The sequence below is a fragment of the Carcharhinus amblyrhynchos genome, chromosome 32 (assembly GCF_965287045.1).
Source record: "Carcharhinus amblyrhynchos chromosome 32, sCarAmb.v2.hapA, whole genome shotgun sequence".
Classification (NCBI taxonomy): domain Eukaryota; kingdom Metazoa; phylum Chordata; class Chondrichthyes; order Carcharhiniformes; family Carcharhinidae; genus Carcharhinus; species Carcharhinus amblyrhynchos.
The window spans coordinates 7,391,186-7,412,344 of NC_137355.1; the positions used below are offsets into that span (position 1 = coordinate 7,391,186).

The 21,159-nt window shown below is 48.8% G+C and overlaps 1 protein-coding gene across 1 annotated transcript in view; it reads right to left on the reverse strand.

The window, feature by feature from the left end:
• man2c1 (mannosidase, alpha, class 2C, member 1) overlaps window positions 1-21,159 on the reverse strand; it is a 129,588-nt gene that overhangs the window by 18,178 nt on the left and 90,251 nt on the right. The window lies entirely within an intron of this gene.

Sequence of the window (21,159 nt, forward strand, 5' to 3'; positions counted from 1 at the left end):
AGCAGCTCTAACCGCTATGCCACTGTACCGCCTTAACGTAGGACTTATTACATAATTTTCAACAATACTTCAAATTGAATGCAAAATTTTAATTTTTGCTCCACATTAACCGATATGGCTTTTGTCAAAATGAATGTTTGATTTTCCATATATATGGGCGACTGTGGTGCTTTGGGGCAAATCAAATTGACTTGCTCTGCTGCTTGAAAAATCTTTATGCTCAGAACTCCAACTCTGTCTGCTCCCAATCCTCTATATAATTTGTTTCAGAATTGACTCATTTCCATACCTCTTGCTTTTCCCTCTTCTGTTTATACTCGCTCCTAATTCATGTTTCATTTGTTCCTATCCCTTTGCTTTCTGAGACTTACAATTGCTCCTCCATCACTACACTCAGATTTCCCCGCTCTGGGTCACAACTTCCAGCATGTCATTCGTTACTCTGATTCAAACTTGCCAGTTCTCAACCTCTGCAAAATTGCTTAGGGATCACACAGACGTACCTGAATAACCCAATGTGTCACGTCATCGTAAAGAACACAATTAGCTGACAAATCATCCAAGTGGCTCTTTAAAGTTTAAATCTGGATGGTTTTAAAAGTGATTTAGTGGATAATTACAGCAGGTGATGTTTCATGTCAGACCAAGCAGGTCATGGGGTTTATTCCTACAACACATTTGAATCTTTAAGCCTGGGTGCACTGAAGTCCATTGTGGCCTCTCTCCCCTGTGCCTCAAGGGGAAAAAAGCAATTGGAGGCTCCTGCTTTTGGTCACTGCCCAGAAACTGTTGCTCGAGTCAGTATTTCCTGTGGCTGTGAAAAATTACATAACTAAATAGCCCTCAAACTTGTAATGGTAAGTTTCCAAATGAAGGATGGACACTGGGGTCAGGGGTTATCTGTGTCCATGCAATCAGCGCCACAGTTTTCAAGAGAGCATCTTCGGAAGGAGAGGAGCCAGGGCAGAAACTTGGAGGATGCAATTGCTTTCTCCAACTCTTCCCCTAAAGACATCAACTCTGGCTTGATTACAGTTCCACAATTGTCCATCTTAGACTTCACTGAAGCATCTATTCTTCATGTGTGAAAACTGACAAGTGCCTGTAAGCTAGTCAACAGAAGGGTCCTGCTACCTGGTCAATTATTTACTCAACTGATGTCCACACATGCTTACATCCGGTCACTAGATAATGATTAGAATCACTGAATCCCTATAGTACAGAAGGAGGCCCATTGAGTCTGTACTGACCATAATCCTACCCAGGCCCTATTCCTGTAACTCCGCACATTTATCTATTAATCCTCCTGACACTAGGGTCAATTTAGCATGCTCAGTCAACCTAACCCGCACATTGTTGGATTGTGGGAGGAAACTCATGCAGACAAGGGGAAAAAGCACAAACTCCATACAGACAGTGATCTTAGGCCAGAATTGAGCGCTGTGAGGCAGAAGTGCTAACCACTGTGCCACCGTACCTAAAGGCAAATTGAACTAACTGATACAATTTTTAAAGATAGTAGATACCAAGATCTATGAATGTGGCAAGGCAAATTGATAAATCATTAGCTTTATTAATATAGGTGTAGTACAAATAAGCAAGTTATGTTAAGCCTTTATAAAGCACTGACTATGCCTCAGTGTTCAGTTCTGGATGCTACATTTAGAAAGGTATCACAATCTAGGAGAGGGTGTAATCTGGAATGGTATTGGGAATAGGGAGTTCAATTTGGTGAGAAAACTAGAGAAGCTGATCTTCTTGTCAGTTGGATATGTCCTGTAGCACTCTTGCACGAGTCAGAAGGTTCTGGGTTCAAATTCCCATTACAGGACTTGTGCATAAAGGTCAAGGCTAACACTCCTGTGCAGTTCCACATGTGTGATGTGGAATATATTGCCTGAAAGGGTGGTAGAAGCAGAATCAATAATAACATTTACACTTGAAGGGGAAAACATTACAGGATTAAGGGAAAAGCAGGGGAAAGAGATTAACTGGGTAACTCCCAACCAGGTACAGATACAATTAGGCTGAATGGCTTACTTTTGTGGCATAATTCTATCTAATCCAATTTAGAGATATTGGTTGAGGGCCAGTCCATCTTGACCCATTCAGCTCACTCAATATACAATTCCTGTGAGGGAGGCTGAAAAATGAATGGTATTAATTGGACATGACAAGAAAGTACCTGGTCTCAAACCCAAACCAACAGCTGCCTGGTTTCAACCTTCCAAGGAAAAAGTCCACCCGCAACAGGTTCAGGAACACCCTGCTTGGCCAAACTACACAAGCTATGTGCCTGTGGGTGACAGCAAACTGCACCACATCACTCAACGCGGCAAAACCGGAACAAGCTGCTTGGCTTAGGGACTTTGAATTTCCTAAATAAAAAAAAGGTTGAGCATAAGTATTGACTACGATACTGAGGAGAACTCCCCTGTTCTTTCACGGATACAATTACAAGGAGCATACTGTAAAGAACTAGACCATTCACCCAACCCATTCTTGCTGGTATTTATGTTCCATTCAAGTTTCCTATCCTTTCTCAGCCAATTGTCAGTATAATCTTTTATTCTTTTCTCTCATGTGCTTTTCCTAGCTTTTCCTTAAATGCATCTCTTTCACAAGAGGTCAGTGCAGGGTCTGTGCTTTTTGTAATACATATCAATTATTTTGGCTTAAATGTAGGGGGCATAATTAAGAAGTTTGAAGATGTTACAAAAACTTATAGTGAGGAAGAAAGCCAGAGTGCAGGGAGATAAGAATGGACCTGTCAGCTGGTCAGAAGAGTAACAAATAGACCAATCTAGAGAAGTATGAGGGCATGTATTTAGGGAATCAAACAAGCCAAAGGAAAGTTCAATAAATAGTATGACATTGGGAAGTGTAGAGGAAGAGAAGAATCCTGCAGTGCATGTTCACAAACCTAGGAAGGGCAGTATGAGATAATTAAAGCGGTATACCGGATACTTTCCTTTATTAACCATAGCATAATATGCAAGAGCAGGAACTCTGTGTTGGAATTGCATAAAACTGTAGTTAGGCCACAGTTCTGGTCACTGCACTACAGAAAGGATTCAGCCGTACTGAGAGGGCACAGGGTTGAGTTCCTGGACTGGAAAATTTTAGGTATGAGGAATGATTGGGTTAGCTGGGGGTTTCGGAACAGATTAGCTGCGAGAAGCTAACGATCTGGGGCCTCGATGGAGCAGATTAGAAGGATTCAGTTCCTGCAGCAGAGGGGTCATTACCTAGGGGAATATATTTAATTAAACTGCAGAAAGATTTAGAGGGATATGGAGGAGATCACCCAGAGGGTGGTGGGGCTCTGGCGCTCGCTGCCTCAAAAGACAGTATTGCCTTCTTGAAATCCTCACTGCACTTGAGATTCTGTTAGCGACAAGGCCAGGAACCCAGCCGGCGAGTGGGATTAGGCTGGATAGCTCTTTCAGTCTGCATTGACGTCATGACTCAAATGACCACCTTCAGTGCTGTAAATTTTCTGTGTTTTCTCAGAACTCGAGTCAATCTTCCCCTCACTGAAGGAGGGGCCAGAAAGGCCATTGATAACAACTTGATCACTTCTCCAGTCAGGTTACAAGGAATTAAATCTGGGACTTTCCTGGCCTGTTACTGCAGCTTGGCTAGCCGAGTGGGGAGGGGAACTGAAACCTTCTTAAATCGTGTAATTGATGAGAACATGTTAGACTAGAAAGGCATTGCAAGTCAACATGCCCTGAAACCATGTCCTATTTAATAAATGCCAAAGTTGCCATCCTGTTAGCTGTTAACCATTTTCCTATTCGCATCTTCACTTGCCAACTCTGGACAGTGAATTTTGATGTTACGCTGCAGTATGTTTCACATTAAACGGCTCATGCTCTGCGCTGTGGACAATGTCTTCTTTAAAGTCATTTCAACACGAATAGTAGTTAAAAATTGAGCTTTCAATCACAAACTTCCTGTACACTACTGGAGAGAATAATGGGAACTGCAAAATATCTACAAGACTAATAACTCGAGTCAGTAAATCTGATGATATGCCAGTTGTTGATGCGTCAATGTGGCTCACTCTGGAACACTCTCTGCTCTCAGCCAAGTGTTTGTGGATTCAAGCTTCACTGTTGGAGGCAAGTTGAGGGATTAATGCATGGTTTTCTAAGTACCATGTTTTGGATAAAATATTAACCTGAGGCCCTGTCCGAATATGGGGATCCCATGACTTTCCTAGAGTCCTTGCCGACATTCCTCCTTTAATCAACAGAATCAAAACAAGATTCTCTGGTCAGTTATCTTGTCTGCTGCTTGCTGACAAAATAATTGCAACTGAACTTCAAATATTTTCCATTTATATAGTTCCTGTCACGACCTCAGATTGTGTCTCAACTTTTCACAACAAATAAAGCATTTCTTTGAAGGGTAGTCATTGCTGTAACATGGGGAAACACAGCAATGAATCGGCACACAGCCATGTCTCACCCACAGCCATGAGACAAACAACCATATAATACGTAATAGTGATGTTGGGAGAGGGATAAAAACTGCCCAGGACAACAGCTTTACTCTTCTGCTAAAATAGTGCCACTGAACCTTAAAATCCCTGTGAGCAAGGAGGCCATTCAGCCATTGAGTCTGCACGGGTTTTGTGAAATAGCATCTTAACCCAGGTCCACCCTCCTGCCCCATCTATCCCCATAAACCCACACATTTACTATGGCTAATCCATTTAACCTGCAAATCTTTGGACTGTGGGAGGAAACTCACACAGATACAGGAGAGACATGCAGATTCCACATAGTCAGTCACCCAAGACTGGAATAAACCCGGGTCCCTGGCGCTGAGGCAGCAGTGCTGTGCCAACCCACCAGGATGGTTTAAATAATCCACCTCAGAGGGCAGCCAGGATCTCAGTTTAAAGACTGATTCAAAAGGCATCTGCACTTCGTAATATTGCATTGGAGTCTCAGCTGAGTTTGTGTCTTGATCTCTGTAGGGCGTGTTGAAAACACACCCTTCTGCCTCAGATGTAAAAGTAATTCAGTGACTGTAAAACTCTTTAGAGACATTCTGAAGATGTAAAATGTCAAATAGAAAAGCTCTGCGTGTGTTACACAGAAAAACAAACGAGGGTTAATCCCTGGGTTGATCTTGGCCGTCTTCTCTAGAATCTCAAATTTAACCCCTCTGAGCATCCTGTTCTGCCAGGCAGTTGGGTCACTACAAATGGTCCAGGAGCCTCAGTAAGAAGTCTGACAACACCAGGTTCAAGTCCAACTGATTTATTTGGTAGTAAACTCGCAAGCCTCAGGACAGGAAATTGGGAAAAGGGGCAGGCAGGAAGACAAAAGAGAAGTTAGTCAGCGTTCTGGACCATTATTCAATGATTCCTCCTGGAAAGTGACCCATTGTCAGCGTCAGAAAGGCCTTGCTTGGCTGTGATATAACACTCCAGTTCAACCTGCCAACATTAACCGTCTGGGCATGAATACTGAACAGCAATATAGTACTCTAATGTTAAAGCTATTTAATTTTATTTATTTTACATTTACTAACGTATTGGTCTAGGGTGTTGGTGAAGTCACACCAAGTATTTTGCGTAGTTTTGTCTCCTCATCTGAGGGAGCATATCCTTGCTATAGAGGAAGTACAGTGAAGATTTACCACACTGATTCCTGGGATGGCAAATAATATCATATGAGGAGACACAACATCGGTTGGGATTATATTCATTGGAGTTTAGAGGGGATCTCAAAAACTTATAAAATGCTAACAGGGTTCATAGAATTGCTACAGTGCAGGAGGAGGCCATTCAGTCTATTATCGAGTCTGCACCCACAACAATCCCACCTAGCCCTATCCCTGTAACCCTACATATTTACTCCACTAATCCCTCTCACCTACGCATCCCGGGGTAAAAAGGGGAACTTTAGCATGGCCAACACACCCAACATGCATATCTTTGGACTGTGGGACAAACCAGAGAACCCATGCAAACAGTGACTCAAGACCACAATCAAACCCAGGTCTTTGGAGGGTTAGACTGGGTAGATTCAGAAAGAATGTTCCCGATGGTGGGGGAGTCCAGAACTAAGCCCACTTGGAAATAAGTGGATGCATTAGTGAGAGGCAGCATGGTTTTGTGAAGGGGAGGTCGTGTCTCACTAACTTGATCAAGTTTTCTGAGGAAGTGATGAAAATGGTTGATGAGGGTAGGGTAGTGGATGTTGTCTACATGGACTTCAGTAAGGCCTTTGACAAGGTCCCTCATGCAGACTGGTGCAGAAGGTGAAGTCGCATGGGATCTGAGGTGAGCTGGCAAGGTGGATACAAAACTGACTTGGTCAAAGAGAGTGTAGCAGTGGAAGGGTATGTTTCTGAATGGAGGGCTGTGACAAGTGGCGTTCACACAGTAAAAAGTCTGACAACACCAGGTTTTAGTCCAACCTATTTATTTGATAATATACTCGCAAGCTTTCGAGGGGTTACCCTCTTCGTCAGGTGAATGGAGAGTTCTGGCCTCAGACAGAGCATATAAAGCACAGACAGTTTAGAGATTACTGATTAAAATGCGAATCCCCACACCCAACCTGCTGTTCAAGACCTGAAGTGGCTGATAATGTGAGTGGTAGGAGCACTGATCACAGTTTAAAGAGATGTGTATTGAACAAGACTTCTTCACTGCACAGAATCTTCAACCGATGCTGTACACTAGATACATCGATGACATTTTCTTCCTCTGGCCTCATGGTGAACAATCACTGAAACAACTATATGATGATATCAACAAATTCCACCCCACCATCAGACTCACCATGGACTATTCCCCAGAATCAGTTGCATTCTTGGACACACGCATCTCCATTAAGGACGGTCACCTCAGCACCTCACTGTACCGCAAGCCCACAGACAATCTCACAATGCTCCACTTCTCCAGTTTCCACCCTAAACATGTTAAAGAAGCCATTCCCTATGGACAAGCCCTCCGTATACACAGGATTTGCTCAGATGAGGAGGATCGTGACAGACACCTCCAGACCCTGAAAGATGCCCTCGTAAGAACAGGATATGGTGCTCGACTCATAGATCGGCAGTTTCGATGCGCCACAGCGAAAAACCGCACCGATCTCCTCAGAAGACAAACACGGGACACAGTGGACAGAGTTCCCTTCGTCGTCCAGTACTTCCCCGGAGCGGAGAAGCTACGACATCTTCTCCGGAGTCTTCAACATATCATTGATAAAGACGAACATCTCGCCAGGGCCATCCCCACACCCCCACTTCTTGCTTTCAGACAACCACACAACCTCAAACAGACCATTGTTCGCAGCAAACTACCCAGCCTTCAGGAGAACAGTGACCACAATACCACACAACCCTGTCACAGCAACCTCTGCAAGACATGCCGGATCATCGACATGGATACCATCATCACACGTGAGAATACCATCCACCAGGTACACGGTAAATACTCTTGCAACTCGGCCAACATTGTCTACCTGATACGTTGCAAGAAAGGATGTCCCGAAGCATGGTACATTGGGGAGACCATGCAGACGCTACGACAACGGATGAATGAACATCGCTCGACAGTCACCAGGCAAGACTGTTCCCTTCCTGTTGGCGAACACTTCAGTGGTCACGGGCATTCAGCCTCTGACCTTCGGGTAAGCATTCTCCAAGGCGGCCTTCACAACACACGACAGCGCAGAGTCGCTGAGCAGAGACTGATAGCCAAGTTCCGCACACATGAGGACGGTCTCAACAGGGATCTTGGGTTCATGTCGCACTATCTGTAACCCCCGTGACTTGCCTGGGTTTGCATAACCTCACTTACTGTACTGTCTGGAGACAATACACATCTCTTTAAACTGTGATCAGTGCTCCTACCACTCACATTATCAGCCACTTCAGGTCTTGAACAGCAGGTTGGGTGTGGGGATTCGCATTTTAATCAGTAATCTCTAAACTGTCTGTGCTTTATATGCTCTGTCTGAGGCCAGAACTCTCCATTCACCTGACGAAGAGGGTAACCCCTCGAAAGCTTGCGAGTATATTATCAAATAAATAGGTTGGACTAAAACCTGGTGTTGTCAGACTTTTTACTGTGTTTACGCCAGTCCAACGCCGGCATACCCACATCATGACAAGTGGCGTTCCTCAGGGATTGGTGCTGGGACCTTTCTGTTTGTAATGTATATTAATGATTTGGAGGAACATGTAACTGGTTTGATGAGTGAGTTTGTGGGTGACACAAAGGTTGAAGAATTTGCAGATGGCAATGAGGACCATCAGAGGATACAGATCAGTTGGAGACTTGGATGGAGAGATGGCAGATGGACAAATGTGAGGTAAAAGAAGTCGGACAAATGTGAGGTAAAAGAAGTCGGGGTACATGTGCATAGCTCCCTGAAAGTTGGCACCCAGGTTGATAAGGTTGTTAAGAAGGCGTACGGTGTGTTAGCTTTTATTGGTAGAGGGATTGAATTTCGGAGCCGTGAGGTCATGTTACAACTGTACAAAACTCTGGTGCGGCCTATTTCTTATGTTCTTATGTACAGTTCTGGTCGCCGCAATATAAGGAAGATGTGGAGGCATTAGAAAGGGTGCAGAGGAGGTTTACCAGGATGTTGCCTGGTATGGTGGGAAGGTCTTATGAGGAAAGGCTGAGGGACTTGAGGTTATTTTCTTTGGAGAGAAGGAGGTTACGAGGTGACCTGATTGAGGCATACAAGACGATCAAAGGATTGGATAGGGTGGACAGTGAGAGCCTTTTACCTCGGATGGTGATGGCTAACACAAGGGGACATAGCTTTAAATTAAGGGGTGGTAATTATAGGACGGATGTCAGAGGTAGGTTCTTTACTCAGAGGGTAGTACGGTCGTGGAATGCCCTGCCTGCAGCAGTTGTGGACTCGCCAACTTTAAGGGCGTTCAAATGGTCAGTGGATAGGCATATGGATAACATTGGAATAGTTTAGGTTAGAGGGTCATTAGATTGGTTCCACTGGTCGGCGCAACATCAAGGGCCGAAGGGGCTGCACTGCGCTGTAATGTTCTATGTAAAACATTTTGGAAGGTCTAATACAGATAGGAAATATACAGTAAATGGCAGAACCCTTAACAGTCTTGATAGGCAAAGGGACAGGGTGTACAGATACAAAGGTCACAAAGTGGCAATGCAGGTGGAGAAGGTAGTCAAGAAGACATACAGCATGTTTGCCTTCATCGGCTGGGGCACTGAGTTTAAAAACTGGCAAGTCATATTGCAGCTTTATAGAACCGCACTTGGAATATAGTGTTCAATTTTGGTCGCCACACTATCAGAAGGATGTGGAGGCTTTCGAGAGGGTACAGAAAAGATTTACCAGATGTTGTCTGGTATGGAGGGCATTAGCTATGAGGAGAGGTTGGAGAAACTTGGTTTGTTCTCACTGAAATGATGGAGGTTGCGGGGTGACCTGATAGAAGTCTACAAGGTTATGAGGGGCATGGACAGAGTGGATATTCAGAAGCTTTTTCCCCAAGGTGAAAGAGTCAATTACTGGGGGGCACAGGTTTAAGACGCGAAAGGCAAGGTTTAAAGGAAATGTACGAAACAGATTTTTTACACAGAGGGTGGTGGGTGCCTGGAACTCGCTGCTGGAGGAGGTAATGGAAGCAGATATGATAATGAGTTTTAAGGGGTGTCTGGACAAATACATGAATAGGGTGGGAATGGAGGGATATGGTCTCTGGAAGGGTAAGGGGTTTTAGTTAAGTTGGGTAGCACGGTCAATGCAGACTTGGAGGGCCGAAGGGCCTGTTCCTGTGCTGTAATAAAGGGAGAACAATCGCTAGGTAGGAGGGTATTATGGGGCTTTGATGATAATTACAAATAAGAGAGAGTTGGAACTCATGCAAAATATAACCAGGCCAAAAGCAATTCTTAAACCCCTAGGACAAGGGTAACTGCAATTTAACCTACGAATTAAGTGCAGCACAATTGGATTGAAAAACCTTGGTCAAATAAATATCAGTTCTCAGTTCCCTCAAATTACTTTTGGTGCACAGGAATTTTCACTTAACCCATGGACACAATCACAGCCAAATACATACTGCCAATGCTGACTGCATCTGAAACTCATCTCATATCCCCAGGTTCTGAAAGGCCGGCTCAGAATTTCATAGTCAGAGTTTCACAGCACAGAAAGAGGCCCTTGGCCCACTGTGTCTGTGCCAGCCATAGAATCCCTATAGTGCAGAAGGAGGCCATTTAGCCCATTGAGCCTGCATCGACTTGCTGATAGTGTCTTACCCAGATCCTCTCCCTTGCCCTTGTGCCACAACCCTGTATGTTCACCATGGCTAATCCACCTAATTGACACATATTGGGACACTAAGGGGCAATTTAGCATAGCCACTCAACCTGCACATCTTTGGACTGTGGGAGGAAACCAAGCAGACATGGGAGAACATGCTAACTCCACAGAGGCTGGAACTGAACTCAGGTTCCTTGCACTGTGAGGCAGCAATGCTAACTACTGTGTCACTCTTGAGCCATCAAGTACCTATCTATTCTAATCCCATTTTTTCAGCACTTTGTCTATCGCCTTCTTTTTGTTGAAAGCCTTGTATGCTATGGTGCTTCAAATACTCATCTTAATGCTTCTTAAATGTTGTGAGGGATCCCCCTGCTACCAATCTTCCAGGCAGTGAGTTCCAGAATCCCACATTCCCACCACCTTCTGGGTGAAAAAGCTTTCCTCAAATGCCCTCTAAATCTCCTGCCCCTTACCTTTAAACAATGCCCCCTGGTTAATGACTTCTCTACGAGGAAATGTTTCTTTCTATCTACCCTATATCCCTCAATTTTGTTTCAAACATGCTCTCTGTTTGATATTTCCAGAATCTGCAGCCTTTGTTTTTTTATGGATAATGGGTCAGCACATTTAATTCCCTACCACCTACTTGTGTACAACAGAGCTAAGCAATTCCACAGCTAATGGGTCAGAGCTCTGCACCCCCTTGCGACACCCAGCTAGTAAAAGGGGATTACACAACGACCAGAGGAGGGGACACCACAAGCGTCACCATCCTCAATAATGATGGAACAGGTCCAGCATTTTAGCACAAAAGACAAAACTGAAGCCTTTGCAACCACCTTCAGCTTGAAATACCAAGAGACGGAGCCATCTTAGCCTCCTCCTGACATTCTCAGCAGCACAGGTGCCAGTCTATAACTGATCACATTCATTCTATGCAATATCCAGAAATGGCTGATGGCACTGTATACAGCAATAGCTACAGATCCTGACAATGTCCCAGCTGTAGTGCTGAAGGCTTGTGCTGCACAACAAGCTGCACCCTGGCTAAGCTGTTCCAATGCAGCTTTAACAGCTTGGGTCACTGTCAATGTGGAGTTTGCGTACTCTCCCTCTGTCTGTGTGGGTTTCAAAGAACAATACAGCACAGGAAACAGGCCTTACAGCCCTCCTGCGCCGCTCATTGGTCCAATCGACCATTCTTTTGTATCCCTCCATGTGACTATCCAGATAAATCTTAAATGATCCCAGCATGTTTGCCTCCACCACCCTGATTGGCAGCGCATTCCAGGCCCCCACCACCCTCTGTGTAAAATACATCCCTCTGATATCTGAGTTAAACCTTGTCCCCCTCACCTTGAACCTGTGACCCCTCATGTTTGTCACCTCTGACCTGGGAAAAAGCTTCCCACTGTTCACCGTATTCATACCCCTCATAATTTTATACACCTCTATTAGGTGTCCCCTCATTCTCCGTCTTTCCAGACGCCAATTTTTATACTCTATACCCTGTCCGATAAAGGCAAGCACGCCATACGTCTTCTTCACCACCTTCTCCACCTGTGCTGCCACCTTCAAGGATCTGTGGACTTGCACACCCAGATCCCGCTGCGTGGCTATACTTTTGATGGTTCTGCCATTTGTTGTATAGCTCCCCCTACATTAGTTCTACCAAAATGCATCACTTCGCATTTATCGGGATTAAATTCAATCTGCCATTTCTCTGCCCAATTCTCCAGCCTATCTATATCCTGCTGTATTCTCCAACAATGTTCATCGCTATCCGCAAGTCCAGCCATCTTTGTGTCTTCCACAAACTTACTTACTGATCACACCAGTTTCCTCTGGGTGCTCTGGTTTTCTCCCATAATCCCAAGATGCGCGGGTTAGATGGATTGGCCATGCTAAATTGACCCTTGCTAGGGTAAATGCATGATGTTGTGGGTGTGGGACCTGGGTGGGATTGTGGTCGGTGCAGACTCAATGGGCCAAAAGGCCTCCTTAAGCACTGTAGGATTCTATGTTATCTCTCCAACAAGATTGCCGGGGTATGTCCTGTCCACAAAAAGCAGCAAAAATCCAGTCCAACCAACAACATGTCATCAATCTCGATCATCACAAAAGGATGGACGGTGTCACAACTGTAATATCAAACAGCACAATATCAAGGGTCTACCCAACGATAATCAGTTTGGGTTTTGCCATTGCCTCACAGCTCCAAAATACACTACAAAGCTTGGCCCAAACACTGACAAAAGAACTGATTCCAAGTAAGATGACAGTGACAGATGACTGCACACAGACACTTGACATCAAAGTAGCATTTGACTAAGCATGACACCAATGAGCCCTTTAAACCAAAGTCAATGGGACTCATGGAAATTCTTCACTCATTGAAATCATATCCAACACAAGAAAGATTGTTGCAGTTGTTCGAGGTCAATCATTTCAGCCCTGGAATATCACGGAATTCCTCAGAGTAGCATCCTAGGCCCAACCGTCTTCAGCTACTTCATCAACGACCTTCCCTCCGTCATAAGGTCAGAAGCAGTGATGATCACTGATGATTGCAGATTGCTCAGTATCATTTGGAACAACTGAGATACTGAAGGAATCCATGTCCACCCACAAAATGACCTGCGTCTCACTAAGTACAAACTAACATTCTGTCACACAAGAGCCAGGCTACTTGCACCGATACAGCCATATTCTCAAGGACAACAAATGCTGGCCTTGTCTACAATGTCTATATCCATGAACAAATAAAATAACACACCTTTTTCTGATTATTCAGAAAATGTAAATCTGTACAGGGTTACACAAGATATACAGTAATGAAACAGGTCATGCAAGCCAACCAGTTCATGCCAGCATTCGTACTCCACTAGCTTTCTTTCTCATCTAAACCTATCATTGTAAATCTCTAACCCCTTGTTCCTCAAATGCTTGCCCGTTTTCCCCTCAAGCACTCTTGCACTATTGACTTCGACCACTCCCCGTGGTAGCGAGTTTCATATTCTTACCACTCTTTAGGGAAGAAATTTCTTCTGAATAACCTGTTGGATTTCTGAGTGACTTATCTGCTCTTCCCTTCAAGAGGAAAAATTCTCTCTGTAATCACTCTCCTGAAACCTTTTGTCACTTTAAAGGCCTTTTATAGTTCACTTCTCAGCCTTTTTTCAAGAGAGGGAAGACCCAGCCTAGTTAGAGTTTTACAGCACACAAAGAAGCCTTTTGGTCCATCATGTCTATACTGGCCATCAAGCACCTACCTATTCTAACCCCATTTTCCAGCACTTGGTCCACAGCCTTGTATGCTATGGCATTTCAAGTGCTTATCTAAATATTACTTAAACATTGTGTGGGTTCGCACTGCTATCACCCTTTCAGACAGTGAGTTCCAGGTTGCCACCACCCTTTGGGTGAAAAGGTTTTTCTCAAATCCCCTGCCCCTTGCCTTAAATCTATGCCCCCGGTTACTGATTCCTCAATTCAGGAGAGGTTTCCTCCTGTCTACCCAATCTATGTTCCTCATAATTTTAATGCAATCAGGTCCCCCTCAACCTTCTCTGCTCTAAGGAAAGTAACCCTAGCCTAGTTGCCTCTCTACTTAGCCGAAACACTCCAGCCCAGGCAACATTGTTGTGAATCCCCCAGTTCCCTCAGTATTGGCTATCTGCTCGTCACCAAATAACTTCAGGACTGGTAACCCCCCACTCACCCTTCCCCTTGTAACCCCCAAATTTAGACACATTTGATGGCACATTTGTGTCATCCTCAAATTTAGAAATTATATTTTTGATTTCAAAGTTCAAATTGTTATTGTAAATTGTGAACAGAAGTAGTCCCTGATCTTTGTGAAACACCACTTCCCACCTTAGAATCACAGAATCCCTATGGTGCAGGAGGGGGCCATTAGCCCATCGAGACAACAATCCCACCCAGGTTATTCCTGTAACCCCACAATTTTACCCTGCTAATCCCCCTGACTCTAGGATCAATTCAGCATGGCCATCCACCTAACCCGCACATCTTTGAACTGTGGAAGGAAACTGGGGCACCCGGAGGAAAACCACGCAGACACAGGGAGAACATGCAGACTCCACGCAGTGACCCAAGCCAGGAATTGAACCTAGGTCCCTGGTGCCGTGAAGCAGCAGTGCTAACCACTGTGCCATTATGGCCTCTGTCTGCATGATTACTCTTTATTCCCACTCTTTGCTTTCTTTCTTGAAACCAGCTAACAATTCATTCTGCCATCTGTCCCCAAACACGACATTCTCTGACCTTATTCTATTACGCACCCATTGAAGGCCATTTGCAAATCCAGATAAATTACCAGTGTCTGCCACCTCAAAAACTTCAATAAGGTCATTCAAGCAAGATTTTCCCTTTTGACATCCACTCTGACAACTGATTGCTATATTTTTCATTTCAAGATGTTCTTTCATTTTCTCCTTTAGTGGGGAATCCACTATTTTTCCTACCAGTGACATTAAGCTGTCTAATCTACCTCCATCTTAAGTCTAGGAATTAAATTAGCTATCCAACAGTCCTTTGGCACTACATGTTTTTCACAGAAAACATAATCCAGAAAGAGGCCATTTAACCCATTGAGCCTACACCGACAATAACAATTCTAATTAATTATTAGAACTGAGTAGCAATGCCTCTCTCTCTTCCCTGGATTATTTAAGGATATATTATGTAATCCATCTGGATCAGGAGCCTTGTCCTCCATGTCTGATTAGCTTGTTCAATACATTCACTTATTTTAAATGCATTTATCTCATTACTCATCACCATCCAATGTCACAACTACACGATCTATCTTCCTGGTAAATATCAAAACAAAATTACTGAATATTTCTGCCATCCTACTATCGTTACCTGTGATATTATTCTGTCTCTATCTTTATGGTAATCACTGCCTTCCTTTTATTGAAGCTCTTGTAAAATATTTTACTGCTTCAATTTCTGTGCCTTGATAATTTCATTTTAATTGTTGCACAATGACTTTGTAATATTTTTTCCTTCTCTCCTAATCTCTTTATATTCTCTTTCCTCATGCTGTCAATGTTTGCTTCTTTCCTAACCCTTAATTGTTCCCTTCTGTCCTTGTTCAGCCATGGAGTCCCACTGTTTAGCCTTTCCTTTAGTGGATATATTTTCCCGACATTCTGAATGTTTCCAATTGTTCTTTTACATCGTTATTGCCAACAAAGTTGCCCATTTTATTTTTTTCCTTCTCAGACCTTCAAAATCAGCTTTTCTCCAATCGACCAACTTGGATTTTGACATACTAATGTCCATTTCCATCATCTTAAAGCAGATTAAATTACGATCACCACTGTCTATAGATACTCACCTATGTTTACTTATTTTGTCTGGCTCAACTCATTCCCCATTATAGATCCAATAGTAAATCTTCCCTTTCATATAAAGGTTAGAAGAGGGCCCAGTATATGCCATCTGCTTAATCCCTTTACCCATTTCTTCTATCCAATAACAGGATAATTGAAATTCCCCTATGATTATTATCATCCTTGCAGTTAATCAATTCTCTAATTTATCTACATATTTCTTCACCCACCTCCCATCTACTATTTGGTAATCTGCAGATTACACTTCTTAGTTTGATTAATTCTTTATATGTTCATATGGATTCTATCTTGCTGATGACTGTGGCCCTTTCCTCTACGGCCATTATGTTATCTTGATTAAGTAACGAAAAGGATTCAGAGCTATTTCAATTGTGTAGAAAGAAAACTATTAAAATCTTCCATAGTAGAAGCAAAATCCTATAATCTCATACATCTTGTGATGGACTGACCCAAGAAAAGCTTCTTCCCTGCTGCCATCAGAGTTTTCAATGGATCTACCTCAAGTTAAGTTGATCTTCCCCTACACCCTGGCTATGACTGTAACACTACATTCTATACCCTCTCCTTTCCTTCTTTGTCTGAATAGAGCACAAGAGACAATATTTTTCACTGCATCCCAATATGTGACAATAATAAATCAAATCAAAAATATAGCATGCAAGAAATACTTTTTACTACACTAAAACGTGACAATAATAAATGAAATCTAAAGTCAAATTCAATCAAAAATCAAGTGCTACAAAATCATGGTGGCATAGTGGTTAGCACTGCTGCATCACAGCACCAGGGACCTGGGTTCAATTCCAGCCTCGGGTGACTGGCTGTGTGGAGTTTGCACATTCTCCCGTGTCTGCATGGGTTTCCTTCGAGTGCTCCAGTTTCCTCCCACAGTCCAAAGATGTGCGGGTTAGGTAGATTGACCATGCTCAATGCTCCTTAGCATCAGGAAGATTAGCAGGGTAATATGTCGGGTCACAGGGATAGAGCCTGGGTAGAATTGTTGTCGAGTACAGGTTCAATGGCTGAATGGGCCTCACCTTCTGCACTGTAAGGGATGTGACAACAATAAACCAAAAATATAGCACAAAAGAAACAATATTTTTTACTTTTTTTTAAGTTTATTTATTATTTACAAGTAGGCTTACGTTAACACTGCAATGAAGTTACTGTGGAAATCCCTTAGTCTCCACACACCGGCAGCTGTTTGCGTACACTGAAGGATAATTTAGCACAGCCAAAGCACCTAGCCTGCATGGCTTTCAGCACCCAGAGGAAACCCAAGCAGACATGGTGAGAACGTGCAAACTCCACACAGACCAAAGCCAGGAATAAACCCGGGTCCCTGGCTCTGTGAGGCAGCAGTGCTAACCGCCGTGCCATAATGTACTATAACATGTCAAAGATGAATAAAATCAAAAATTTGGTACACAACAAACAAACTTGTCATTGCATCCCAGTACGCGACAAATAAGATATTAATTCATGAATTGAATCACAAAGGAAATGCCACAAAATCAGTACACCGGGGTACGTAATGATTTGGAACCTTCATAAATCAATAATAGAGTAAGGTTTAAGGTGGAGAGGCAGCAAACAGAAAAGACTGACATTTGCTTAGCCACAACCCCCAGCTGCAACGGGTTAGGCGGGGGGGGGGAGAAAGGGGGAGGGAGGGACGGAGGGGAGAAAGGGGGGGAGGGACGGAGGGGAGAAAGGGGGGGAGGGACGGAGGGGAGAAAGGGGGGGGAGGGACGGAGGGGAGAAAGGGGGGGGAGGGACGGAGGGGAGAGGAGGGGGGGAGGAGGGAGGAGGAGGGGGGGAGGGAGGAGGAGGGGGGAGGGAGGAGGAGGGGGGAGGGAGGAGGAGGGGGAGGGGAGGAGGAGGGGGGGAGGGAGGAGGAGGGGGGAGGGAGGAGGAGGGGGGGAGGGAGGAGGAGGGGGGGAGGAGGGGGAGGAGGGGGGGAGGAGGGGGGGAGGGGGGGGCAGGAGGGGAGAAAGGGGAGGGGGGAGGGGGGAGGAGGGAAGGGGAGGGGAGGGGGAGGGAGGGCGGAGAGGAGAGAGAGGGGGAGGAGGGCGGAGAGGAGAGAGAGGGGGAGGAGGGCGGAGAGGAGAGAGAGGGGGAGGAGGGCGGAGAGGAGAGAGAGGGGGAGGAGGGCGGAGAGGAGAGAGAGGGGAGGAGGGCGGAGAGGAGAGAGAGGGGGAGGAGGGCGGAGAGGAGAGAGGGGGGAGGAGGGCGGAGAGGAGAGAGAGGGCGGAGAGGAGAGAGAGGGGGAGGAGGGCGGAGAGGAGAGAGAGGGGGAGGAGGGCGGAGAGGAGAGAGAGGGGGAGGAGGGCGGAGAGGGAGGGCGGAGAGGGAGGGAGGGAGGGAGGAGGGCAGAGAGGGAGGAGGGCAGAGAGGGAGGAGGGCAGAGAGGGAGGGAGGGAGGAGGGCAGAGAGGGAGGGAGGGAGGAGGGCAGAGAGGGAGGGAGGGAGGAGGGCAGAGAGGGAGGGAGGGAGGAGGGCAGAGAGGGAGGGAGGGAGGAGGGCAGAGAGGGAGGGAGGGAGGAGGGCAGAGAGGGAGGAGGAGGAGGGAGAGAGGGAGGGAGGGAGGAGGGCAGAGAGGGAGGGAGGGAGGGAGGAGGGCAGAGAGGGAGGGAGGAGGGCAGAGAGGGAGGGAGGGGGGCAGAGAGGGAGGGAGGGGGGCAGAGAGGGAGGGAGGGGGGCAGAGAGGGAGGGAGGGGGGCAGAGAGGGAGGGGAGGGGGGCAGAGAGGGAGGGAGGGGGGCAGAGAGGGAGGGAGGGGGGCAGAGAGGGAGGGAGGGAGGGAGGAGGGCAGGGAGGGAGGAGGGCAGAGAGGGAGGGAGGGAGGGAGGGAGGAGGGCAGAGAGGGAGGGAGGGAGGGAGGGAGGGGGAGGGCGGAGGGCAGAGAGGGGGGAGGGAGGGAGGGAGGAGGGCAGAGAGGGAGGGAGGGAGGGGAGGGAGGGAGGGAGGGAGGAGGGCAGAGAGGGAGGGAGGGAGGAGGGCAGAGAGGGAGGGAGGAGGGCAGAGAGGGAGGGAGGGAGGAGGGCAGAGAGGGAGGGAGGAGGAGGAGGGCAGAGAGGGAGGGAGGGAGGAGGGCAGAGAGGGAGGGAGGGAGGAGGGCAGAGAGGGAGGGAGGGAGGAGGGCAGAGAGGGAGGGAGGGAGGAGGGCAGAGAGGGAGGGAGGGAGGAGGGCAGAGAGGGAGGGAGGGAGGAGGGCAGAGAGGGAGGGAGGGAGGAGGGCAGAGAGGGAGGGAGGGAGGGAGGGAGGAGGGCAGAGAGAGAGGGAGGGAGGGAGGGAGGAGGGGAGGGAGGGAGGGAGGAGGGCAGGGAGGGAGGGAGGAGGGCAGAGAGGGAGGGAGTGAGGGAGGAGGGCAGAGAGGGAGGGAGGGAGGGAGGAGGGCAGAGAGGGAGGGAGGGAGGAGGGCAGAGAGGGAGGGAGGGAGGAGGGGAGGGAGGAGGGGAGGAGGGAGGGAGGAGGGCGGGGAGGGAGAGGGCAGGGAGGAGGGCAGAGAGGGAGGGAGGGCAGAGAGGGAGGGAGGGAGGGAGGAGGGCAGAGAGAGAGGGAGGGAGGGAGGGAGGAGGGCAGAGAGGGAGGGAGGGAGGAGGGCAGGAGGGAGGGAGGGAGGGAGGGAGGAGGGCGGGGAGGGAGGGAGGGAGGAGGGCAGGGAGGGAGGGAGGGAGGAGGGCAGGGAGGGAGGGAGGGAGGAGGGCAGGGAGGGAGGGAGGGAGGAGGGCAGGGAGGGAGGGAGGGAGGAGGGCAGGGAGGGAGGGAGGGAGGGAGGAGGGCAGAGAGGGAGGGAGGGAGGGAGAGAGGGAGGGAGGGAGGGAGGGAGGAGGGCAGGGAGGGAGGGAGGAGGGCAGGGAGGAGGGAGGGAGGAGGGCAGAGAGGGGAGGGAGGGGGGGAGGGAGGGGGGAGGGAGGGGGGGAGGGAGGGGGGAGGGCGGAGGGGGGAGGGCGGAGGGGGAGGGGCAGGAGGGGGGAGGGCGGAGGGGGGAGGGCGGAGGGGGGAGGGCAGAGAGGGAGGAGGGCAGAGAGGGAGGGAGGGAGGGAGGGCAGAGAGGGAGGGAGGGAGGAGGGCAGAGAGGGAGGAGGGAGGGCAGAGAGGGAGGGAGGGAGGAGGGGAGGGAGGGAGGAGGCAGAGAGGGAGGGAGGGAGGAGGGCAGAGAGGGAGGGAGGGAGGAGGGCAGAGAGGGAGGGAGGGAGGGAGGAGGGCAGAGAGGGAGGGAGGAGGGGCAGAGAGGGAGGGAGGAGGGCAGAGAGGGAGGGAGGGAGGAGGGCAGAGAGGGAGGGAGGAGGAGGCAGAGAGGGAGGGAGGGAGGGAGGGAGGGAGGGAGGGAGGAGGGCAGAGAGGGAGGGAGGGAGGGAGGGAGGAGGGCAGAGAGGGAGGGAGGGAGGGAGGAGGAGGGCAGAGAGGGAGGGAGGGAGGAGGGAGCAGAGGAGGGAGGGAGGGAGGAGGGCAGAGAGGGAGGGAGGGAGGAGGGCAGAGAGGGAGGGAGGGAGGAGGGCAGAGAGGGAGGGAGGGAGGAGGGCAGAGAGGGAGGGAGGGAGGAGGGCAGAGAGGGAGGGAGGGGAAGGGCAGAGAGGGAGGGAGGGAGGAGGGCAGAGAGGGAGGGAGGGAGGAGGGCAGAGAGGGAGGGAGGGAGGAGGGCAGAGAGGGAGGGAGGGAGGAGGGCAGAGAGGGAGGGAGGGAGGAGGGCAGAGAGGGAGGGAGGGAGGAGGGCAGAGAGGGAGGGAGGGAGGAGGGCAGAGAGGGAGGGAGGGAGGAGGGCAGGAGAGGAGGGAGGGAGGGCGGGCAGAGAGGGAGGGAGGGAGGGAGGGCAGAGAGGGAGGGAGGGGGAGGGAGGCAGAGAGGAGGGAGGGAGGGCGGGCAGAGAGGGAGGGAGGGAGGGAGGGCAAGGGAGGGGAGGGAGGGCGGGCAGAGAGGGAGGGAGGGAGGGCGGGCAGAGAGGGAGGGAGGGAGGGCGGGCAGAGAGGGAGGGAGGGAGGGCGGGCAGAGAGGGAGGGAGGGAGGGCGGGCAGAGAGGGAGGGAGGGAGGGCGGCAGGGCAGGGAGGGAGGGGGAGGAGGGAGGGAGGGCGGGCAGAGAGGGAGGGAGGGAGGGCGGGCAGAGAGGAGGGAGGGCGGGAGGGAGGGCAGGGAGGGAGGCAGGGAGGAGGGAGGGGAGGGGAGGCAGGGAGGGAGGGAGGGAGGGCAGAGAGGGAGGGAGGGAGGGAGGGCAGAGAGGGAGGGAGGAGGGCAGAGAGGGAGGGCAGGGAGGGAGGGAGGGGAGAGAGGGAGGGCAGAGAGGGGAGGGCAGGAGGAGGGAGGGCAGAGAGGGAGAGGAGGCAGAGAGGGAGGGCAGAGTGGGAGGGCAGAGAGGGAGGGCAGAGAGGGAGGGCAGAGAGGGAGGGCAGAGAGGGAGGGCAGAGAGGAGGGCAGAAGGGAGGCAGAGAGGAGGGCAGAGGAGGGAGGGAGGGAGGGCAGAGAGGAGGGCAGAGAG